This window comes from Giraffa tippelskirchi, chromosome 7, assembly GCF_054371585.1.
Source record: "Giraffa tippelskirchi isolate mGirTip1 chromosome 7, T2T-mGirTip1v1.2.pri, whole genome shotgun sequence".
In the NCBI taxonomy this organism is placed as follows: Eukaryota; Metazoa; Chordata; class Mammalia; order Artiodactyla; family Giraffidae; genus Giraffa; species Giraffa tippelskirchi.
In genome coordinates, this window is record NC_137281.1 from 57,376,251 (window position 1) to 57,386,439 (window position 10,189).

The 10,189-nt window shown below is 38.8% G+C and overlaps 1 long non-coding RNA gene across 2 annotated transcripts in view; it reads right to left on the minus strand.

Moving 5' to 3' along the window:
- Positions 1–9,882, minus strand: part of LOC145513138 (uncharacterized) — a 53,550-nt gene extending 43,668 nt beyond the window's left edge. Inside the window, exons 1-2 of one of the 2 annotated variants that reach the window (XR_014059142.1) lie at positions 9,787–9,845; positions 424–556 (exon numbers count right to left, since the gene is read on the minus strand). This is a non-coding gene — a long non-coding RNA (uncharacterized LOC145513138). Of the gene's footprint in view, positions 1–423; positions 557–5,669; positions 8,870–9,786 lie in introns of those variants that run through there. The other variant, XR_014059141.1, reaches the window with a different exon arrangement.
- Between the last annotated feature and the right edge of the window lie 307 nt (positions 9,883–10,189).

Sequence of the window (10,189 nt, forward strand, 5' to 3'; positions counted from 1 at the left end):
CACCGGTAACAATCAAAAGCAATTGACCACTCAGGGAAATGCAAAAGCATAGCACAGACCCTCTGAGATTACAATGTATCTATGAAGTAGAGTGGTATCCATTATTTAGATAACTAATTAGATAACTAAATAGGAATAATGCATGTCACACTATAATAGATAGACAAATAGACATGGGTTTGATCTCTGAGTTGGGAAGATACCATGGAGAAGGAAATGGCAACCCACTCCAGTATTCTTGCCTGGGAAATCCCATAGACAGAGGAACCTGGTGGGTTACAGTCCATGGGGTCATAAAAGACTCAGATAGAACTTAGCGACTAAATAACAACAGAGAAGTAGTGTGGTGTCTGTTATTTAGATAACTAATTAGATTACTAAATAGGAATAATACATGTCACACTGTGACTGATGGATACATACATATGCTGCTGCTGCTGCTGCTAAGTCGCTTCAGTCGTGTCCGACTCTGCGACCCCATAGACGGCAGCCCGCCAGGCTCCCCCATCCCTGGGATTCTCCAGGCAAGAACACTGGAGTGGGTTGCCATTTCCTTCTGCAATACATGAAAGTGAAATGTGAAAGTGAAGTCGCTCAGTCATGTCCGACTCTTAGCAATCCTATGGACTGCAGCCTACCAGGCTCCTCCATCCATAGGATTTTCCAGGCAAGAGTACTGGAGTGGGTTGCCATTTTCTTCTCCAACATACATACATACATATATATATATATACACAAATATGTACCACAGAAAGTATCTCAGAAGCAAATACAGGGAGCTATAAACATTCACTTCAAGGAGTGTATTATGAGAAGAGGTAAGGAGCTTTAATTCATTATTTAATTCATCACTACAACATTTGAATTATTATTACTTCAGTAAACTTCTATTTCAAGAATCCTATAAAAGCTAAAACACTATACTGATGTTGGTAAAGGTGTGGAAAACCTACTGCTCTGAAGAACTACTGGTAAATTTTTAGAACAATATAACCTTTTTGGTTATATTATTCCTTGCTTGCTCCTTGGAAGAAAAGTTAAGACCAACCTAGACAGCATGCTAGACAGTATACTGTATAGTATACAGTACAGTATAGTATATAGTATATAGTACAGTATAGTGTACTCTTTCCAAGGTAAGGAGCAACGGCTGCACTTTGCTGGAGCAGCCGTGAAGAAATACCACACGTCCAAGGTAAGAGAAACCCAAGTAAGATGGTAGGTGTTGCGAGAGGACATCAGAGGGCAGACACACTGAAACTATAATTACAGAAAACTAGCTAATCTGATCACACAGACCACAGCCTTGTCTATCTCAATGAAACTAAGCCATGCTGTGTGGGGCCACCCAAAACGGATAGGTCATGGTGGAGAGGTCTGACAGAATGTGGTCCACTGGAGAAGGGCATGGCAAACCACTTCAGTATTCTTGCCTTGAGAACCCCATGAACAGTATGAAAAGGCAAAAAGACAGGACACTGAAAGATGAACTCCCCAGGTCAGTAAGTGCCCAATATGCTACTGGAGATCAGTGGAGAAATAACTCCAGAAAGAATGATGGGATGGAGCTAAAGCAAAAACGATACCCAGCTGTGGATATGGCTGGTGATAGAAGCTAAGTCCGATGGTGTAAAGAGCAATATTGCATAGGAACCTGGAATGTTAGGTCCATGTATCAAGGCAAATTGGAAGTGGTTAAACAGGAGATGGCAAGGGTGAACATCAACATTCTAGGAATCAGTGAACTAAGATGGACCGGAATGGATGAATTTAACACAGATGACCATTATATCTACTACTGTGGGCAAGAATCCCTTAGAAGAAATGGAGTAGCCATCATGGTCAACAAAAGAGTCTGAAAGGAAGTACTTGGACGCAATCTCAAAAACGATAGAATGATCTCTGTTCGTTTCCAAGGCAAACCATTCAATATCACAGTAATCCAAGTCTATGCCCCAACCAGTAACACTGAAGAAGCTGAAGTTGAACGGTTCTATGAAGACCTACAAGACATTCCAGAACTAACATCCAAAAAAGATGTCCTTTTCATTATAGGGGACTGGAATGCAAAAGTAGGAAGTCAGGAAACACCTGGCGTAACAGGCAAATTTGGCCTTGGAGTACAGAATGAAGCAGGACAAAGGCTAATTGAGTTTTGCCAAGAGCAGGTCATAGCAAACACCCTCTTCCAACAACACAAGAGAAGACTCTACACGTGGATATCACCAGATGGTCAACACTGAAATCAGATTGATTATATTCTTTGCAGCCAAAGATGGAGAAGCTCTATACCGTCAGCAAAAACAAGACCAGGAGCTGACTGTGGCTCAGATCATGAACTCCTTATTGCCAAATTCAGACTTATATTGAAGAAAGTAGGGAAAACCACTAGTCCATTCAGGAATGACCTAGATCAAATCCCTTATGAGTATACAGTGGAAGTGACAAATAGATTTAAGGGACTAGATCTGATAGACAGAGGGCCTGATGAACTATGGACAGAGGTTCATCACATTGTACAGGAGACAGGGATCAAGACCATCCCCATGGAAAAGAAATGCAAAAAAGCAAAATGGCTGTCTGAGGAGGCCTTACAGATAGCTTGGAAGAGAAGAGTAGTGAAAAGCAAAGGAGAAAAGGAAAGATATTCCCATCTGAATGCAGAGTTCCAAAGAATAGCAAGGAAAGATAAGAAAGCCTTCCTCAGCGATCAATGCAAAGAAATAGTGGAAAACAACAGATTGGGAAAGACTAGAGATCTCTTCAAGAAAATTAGAGATATCAAAGGAACATTTCATGCAAAGATAGGCTCGATAAAGGACAGAAATGGTATGGACCTAACAGAAGCAGAAGATGTTAAGAAGAGGTGGCAAGAATACACAGAAGAGCTGTACAAAAAAGATCTTCACGACCCAGATAATCACAATTGTGTGATCACTCACCTAGAGCCAGACATCCTGGAATGTGAAGTCAAGTGGGCCTTAGAAAGCATCACTGCGAACAAAGCTAGTGGAGGTGATGGAATTCCAGTTGAGCTATTTCAAATCCTGAAAGATGATGCTGTGAAAGTGCTGCACTCGATATGCCAGCAAATTGGAAAACTCAGCAGTGGCCACAGGACTGGAAAAGGTCAGTTTTCATTACAATCCCAAAGAAAGGCAATGCCAAAGAATGCTGAAACTACTGTACAGCTGCACTCATCTCACACGCTAGTAAAGTAATGCTCAAAATTCTCCAAGCCAGGCTTCAGCAATACGTGAACCGTGAACTTCCAGACGTTAAAGCTGGTTTTAGAAAAGGCAGAGGAACCAGAGATCAAATTGCCAGCATCCACTGGATCATCGAAAAAGCAAGAGAGTTCCAGAAAGACATCTATTTCTGCTTTATTGACTATGCCAAATCATTTGACTGTGTGGATCACAATAAACTGTGGAAAATTCTGAAAGAGATAGCAATACCAGACCATTTGACCTACCTCTTGAGAAACCTGTATGCAGGTCAGGAAGCAACAGTTAGAACTGGACATGGAACAACAGACTGGTTCCAAATAGGAAAAGGAGTATGTCAAGGCTATATACTGTCACCCTGCTTATTTAACTTCTATGCAGAGTACATCATGAGAAACGCTGGGCTGGAAGAAACACAAGGTGGAATCAAGATTGCCGGGAGAAATATCAATAACCTCAGATATGCAGGTGACACCATGCTTATGGCAGAAAGTGAAGAAGAACTAAAAAGCCTCTTGATGAAAGTGAAAGAGGAGAGTGAAAAAGCTGGCTTAAAGCTCAACATTCAGAAAACTAAGATCATGGCATCTGGTCCCATCACTTCATGGGAAATAGACGTGGAAACAGTGGAAACAGTGTCATACTTTATTTTTTTGGGCTCCAATATCACTGCTGATGGTGATTGCAGCCATGAAATTAAAAGACACTTACTCGTTGGAAAGAAGGTTATGGCCAACCTAGATAGCATATTTAAAAGCAGAGACATTACTTTGCCAACAAAAGTCCGTCTAGTCAAGGCCATGGTTTTTCCAGTGGTCATGTATGGATGTGAGAGTTGGACAGTGAAGAAAGCTGAGCACCGCAGAATTGATGCTTTTGAACTGTGGTGTTGGAGAAGATTCTTGAGAGTCCCTTGGACAGCGAGGAGATCCAATCAATCCATCCTAAAGGAGATCAATCCTAGGTGTTCATTGGAAGGACTGATGTTGAAGCTGAAACTCCAATACTTTGGCCACCTCATGTGAAGAGTTGACTCATTGGAAAAGACCCTAATGCTGGGTAGGATTGGGGGCAGGAGGAGAAGGGGACGACAGAGGATGAGATGGTTGGATGGCATCACTGACTCGATGGACATGGGTTTGGGTAGACTCTGGGAGTTGGTGATGGACAGAGAGGCCTGGCGTGCTGCAATTCATGGGGTCGCAAAGAGTCGGACATGACTGAGCAACTGAACTGAACTGAACTGAGACAGCATATTAAAAAGCAGAGACATTACTTTGTCAACAAAGGTCCATCTAGCCAAGGGTATGGTTTTTCCAGTGGTCATGTATGGATGTGCGAGCTGGACTATAAAGAAAGCTGAGCGCCATAGAATTAATGCTTTTGAACTGTTGTGTTGGAGAAGACTCTTGAGAGTCCCTTGGACTGCAAGGAGATCAAACCAGTCAGTCCTAAAGGAAATCAGTCCTGAATATTCATTGGAAGGACTGATACTGAAGCTGAAACTCCAATACTTTGTCAACCTGATGTGAAGAACTGACCCATTTGGAAAGACTCTATGCTGGGAAAGATTAAAGGAGGGTGGAGAAGGGGATGACAGAAGATGAGATGGTTGGATGGCATCACCAACTCAATGGACATGAGTTTGGGTAAACTCCGGGAGTTGCTGATGGACAGGGAAGCCTGGCATGCTGCAGTCTATGGGGTCGCAGAGTCGGACACGACTGAGCGAGTGAACTGAACTGAACTGAACTGAACCTTTTTGGAAAATAGCTTGATAATACACATCCAGGCTACTGAAAATGTTAATATTTATCTTTTATGAGAGCATAAATTTTAGTCATGAACATATATCCTAAGAAAATAATCCAAAATATGGAAAAGATGATGTGTGCAAATATATTTAACAAAGTACTCTGCTGAAATTTTTAATGTAATACAATTTTCAACCCTAGAATAGTTCAATTTTAGGCACTTGCATTTAATGGACATAATACAGTCATTAGAAATTATTGTTATAAGGGGTACACAGCAACACGGACAATGAATGTAACATAATTATGTTAGTTGCATAGTGCAGATTGAAAGAGACAATGATGCAAAATTGTACATAGGCAAAGGACCAAACTTAGTAAATTTGTGTCCTGGAAAATTTACCACTGTAAGTTTTAGCCTTCACATCTATAAAATGAATGTAATAATACATGTATTACAGTTTTTTTCACTAAAATTGAATGAGAAAGTAATTGGAAGGTACACATTAGATGAGTGTTTAATATTACTTATTAGTATTATTATTACATAATGTAAAAATGGATTTTATATAAACATATAAAGATATGTTTATGTAAACATATAGATGTAAATGACATGAGAAGGAAACAAACTAGACACATTCTTTGCCAATATTGTTGGAATTTTTTACTTTTCTGAATTTTTCCATTTTTCATAGAGTGAACTGTGTCACCATCATAATTTAAACTTACTTTACTGGATAATGCAATTTTCCTTCATAGTTGAAATTTTTGTGCTTAGCACAAATCTGCTGAGTCTAGAACTGTTGTCCACATTTGGAACTTTCTCTTCTGTGTTTTTTCAAACACTTAACTTGAGGAGGAATACAAATTTTTCATATATTCTTCTTAAACTTGACCCTTAGTTTCTTAGATAAAATTTAGATAAAATTCTTACATAGATATTCTTAGATAAAATTCTCTTTTGCTGGAATACTTAAGCTTTTAGGGAAAAGCTATACATTCAGTGAACACGTCCACATGTACAAACCTCATCTGGGAACACCCTTGGTCCAGTCATCTAGAAAGGGACAGAAAGACTTCATCAAGCGCAGCTGCAGACCCCGTTCATAAGTGAGGGGTTTATCTCATTTTGGAGCCAAAGATCTGTGAGGCCACAACACAAACCCCTGAGACACAAGTGATTGATGTCATTGCCCTAGATCGAGGAGTGTGACTTTATTCAAATATATCCCTGAACTGCTGACAACACCCAAATCTATACTGTTCCAAATGAAGGTTTCAGGAAGCAATTTTCAGGTGAACTGAAGAAGAAAATCATATGTTTTCACCGAGGGAGGTAGCAAATTTATGAAAACAATATGGGTGAAATGACAGATTTGTACGATGATTTTGGTTCATCTGCATGTGAACTCTCACTTGGCAGGAACTGTGAGGACAAAGTGAGAAAAAAACAGTAACAATTCAGTCCTTACCCATAAAGCTGAAACTGCTGTAGACTCAGATAGAAATTTGGAATTGAGTAGCATGTGTGTGTGTATGTGTGTGTGTGTGTCTTCTTCCTAAATACAAATTAAGGGGGAAGAATTACTTCATTTTTACTTGTGTTCAAAACTGACGCTGAAAAAAATTGCTGCGAATAATGTGCGGCTGCAGTTTTTTTAAGATTTATTTATTCATTTTACTTTTTCGGCTGTGGTGAGTCTTCGTGGCTGCATGTGACCTCTCTCCAGCTGTGGTGAGTGGGCTTCTCGCCGCAATGGCTTCCCTTCTCATGGAGTGCAGGCTCTGGGCGCGTGGGCTTGAGTGGTTGTGGCTCCTGGGCTCTCGAACGCTGGCTCGGCAGAGGTGGCCACAAGCTCAGCCCCGCGGCATGTGGGATCTTCCTGGACCAGGGGCTGAAGCAATGTCCCTTGCATTACAAGGTGGTTTCTTAACCACTGGACCACCAGGGAAGCCCATGGCTGCAATTCTGAACTGAGCACCTACAAAGTCTTATTTGATAACAATTAACTTACATGTTGACTTTTGAATATTGAAAGAATTTCATCAGATATATGAAATACTAATCTTTTACGAAAAAAAGATCTCAGCTAACAATACATTCTAATACGTAGGCAGTCTATTTCTTTGGGTCCTTCTCCCTTTACCTTGGCATTCAAAAATTTAAAACTAGAGTAAAAATAAAGTTATCCTATGTATAATTTCTGGCAATGCTAGTTTTCTAGTCTACGCCTACCATACCCTCCCTCCCTTACAGATCGTTCTACAGATGTGCCACTTAAATTCAGCAGTACTATAGCACTTCTTACGACTGAATTTTGCAACTGTGGTTCCACTTTATAGCAAGAACTTAATTGAACCTTTTTACACACGCATTCCAACCAACAAAGCTCAGTTACAGGAGAGTACTTGCCCCTATAATCTCCTTACGAAGTTGTAGTCCAATCAGCTTGATAGTATGCAGTGTGGATGAAAGAGGAGGAAGAAGATTCTGTCATAATCTGCTCTACCATTTTAAGGGCACTGTGGCAGTAATTTAAAAATCGATATTACTAAAAATTTGCCCAATTTGGCCTTGTGATTCCATTTCTGTTTCTTCATACTAAAGTCCACCTATCATACAAAGATGGGTTTAAGCAGCTTCATAGTAGATATGCTCAGCACAGAGGCCCACGGAGGTATTCCAAATGTCTATTAATTGGGAAGTAGATAAATCTGTGATTATTCTTATCTATCATTTTGTGAAATATTATATAGTCTTTATGAAAAATGGGCTCATGTGTCTGGCATCAAAAAATCTGTAAGATTTAACTTAAGAGTAAATTATGTGGTAAAATGTGTGTATTATAACAGTTGTGTAAAAATAAGTATATGTTGTGTGTTTCTTTGTGTGCAAGTTTAAATGCATAGGAAAAGGTCAGAAAGAGTGCACACCGAGTTAAAAGTGGTAGAGGTTACCCCAGGAAGTGAGATGGGATAGCACAAATGTTCATGTGTGTGAGTGCATGCATGAGAATTCTTTATCCTATATTTTTCCAATTTGTTTGTTCTCTTCAATAGGAGTTTACTCCTCCAATTTTCATGGACTTGGAAATAAAATGTTATATGTTTGGAATGAGTCTTTTATACATACAAAAAGCTCCTAGAAAACAACATATAACAAAGAACGACAATGCCAAACAAACAGAATGTGAGCAATTACTGTGTAAATATTCAGTAACAGACTTTCAGAGAGTAAAAAGATCACTTTTAGTGGAAGAAATACTTCCTAAGGTCAAAACTATAAGGAAATTGGAAATGATTAAAAACTAAATAGAAACAATAAAAATTCCTACTATTTAGCATAGCGCTGGTCACAGTAGCTATTTAATAATCATTTGTTAAATGCTAGTAATTGTCCTGAGATCCTGGATAGTGTACATCTCTGCAACAGAGTTCTTGTGTCTGCCAGACAAACTTGTTTTCCTAGATTATTTTAAAGATCCCATTAAGGTATAAAAATCTTCACTGATGAATCATATCATTTCTATGCCAATATATTACATTCTGAATTTATAACAGATTTTCTGTGACTTTTCATTTTTTAAAAAATCCATCCCATGGTCTGCAGAAATAGAAACAAAGGAGTTTTATTTCTTGCAAAATTTAATTTACAAAAAATCTGACCAATGTACATATGCCTCCTACTGACAAGGTATGTAATTTCACCGACAAGGCATCCGTTTCAGACCTACAAACAAAAAATAATTCTTACCAGACATCAGTCAGTTCAGTCGCTCAGTCATGTCTGACTCTTTGCATGCCAGGCTTCCCTGTCCATCACCAACTCCCAGAGCTTACTCAAACTCATGTCCATTGAGTCAGTGATGCCATCCAGACATAGGCCTAAGAATTATCACCAGACATAGGCCTAGGAATTATCACTTTAGAATTTAATAAGGCAATCATAGTATATCAGTAGAAAACTTAAAACCAGTGTTTGTCTACATTAAAACATTAAGAGAAAAGAATGCTTCCCAGAAGAAAAATATTTTTTTGAAAACAGGCTAGGTAAAGAACATAGCAGTGAATATTGGAGGGAGTGTTAAGATAATATATGAGAATCTATGAAAGGAAAGCAACGTGCTATATAAGGTATTTGCTAAATTTGTGAATGGGAACTGATTTTTTCCCCAAGTGGAAATGAGTTGTAACTGCAAGAAAAAGAAATATATGTACTTTGCTTTTTACAAAATAATAAACCAAATAAAAACTTAAAAATGAAAGTAGAAGTTACACAAAAAATACACAACCCCACCATCCACAACAGATAACCATTGCTAACATTTTGTTTGATATCCTTCCAATCACGTTTCCCCAAAGCACACACATATACTTTACATGACTGAATTAATATTTCATAATCTTCTTTTTCACTTTAAAGTATAGCATTATAAAAATAATCTAACTGAAGTCATAGTATCATATTCTTCTATTGGTTAATTTGTAAATTCTCTCCAACTTTTCACTAGTAATATATGTTACAATGAAATATCTAGAAAACACATGTTTTTACAATTGTTCTAAGAATTTCAAGTCAAGAATCTGAAAAATAAAATAGAAATTACTTTTGTAAAGATGAGATTGTTGAATTTCCTATGGAAAAACTAAAGGAAATAGAAGCAGAGCAAAGTCAAGAGAACTTCTGTGGAACATGCCATTTGGCTGTTCCTCCAGATGAGAAATGGATTTGGAGAGCAGCAAACAGACACACGTGATCCCTGCTTTGGGCTCCCATGGTGGCCCAGTAGTAAAGAACCCACCTGCCAATGCAGGAGACGTGGAGTCAATCCCTGGGTCAGGAAGATCCCCTGCAGAAGGAAATGGCAACCCACTCCAGTATTCTAGCCTGGGAAATCACATAGACAGAGGAGCCTGGTGGGCTATACTCTGTGTGGTCACAAAAGGGTCAGAGACGTCTTAGCAACTGAACAATAATCCCTGCTTTACTGCAAAATACTTTTGCAGTCAACTAATCAAAACAACTCTGGACATGTATCTGGAGGTAGAAAAGATTTTAAGGAGGAAGGTAAAAAAAATGGACAAATCTCTATAGTTATGCTGATTAACATTTATCAAGGTATAACTGATAAACATTACACATATTGAGTATATACATCATGATGAGTTTGGACATATGCATCCACCCATGATACCATCACTACA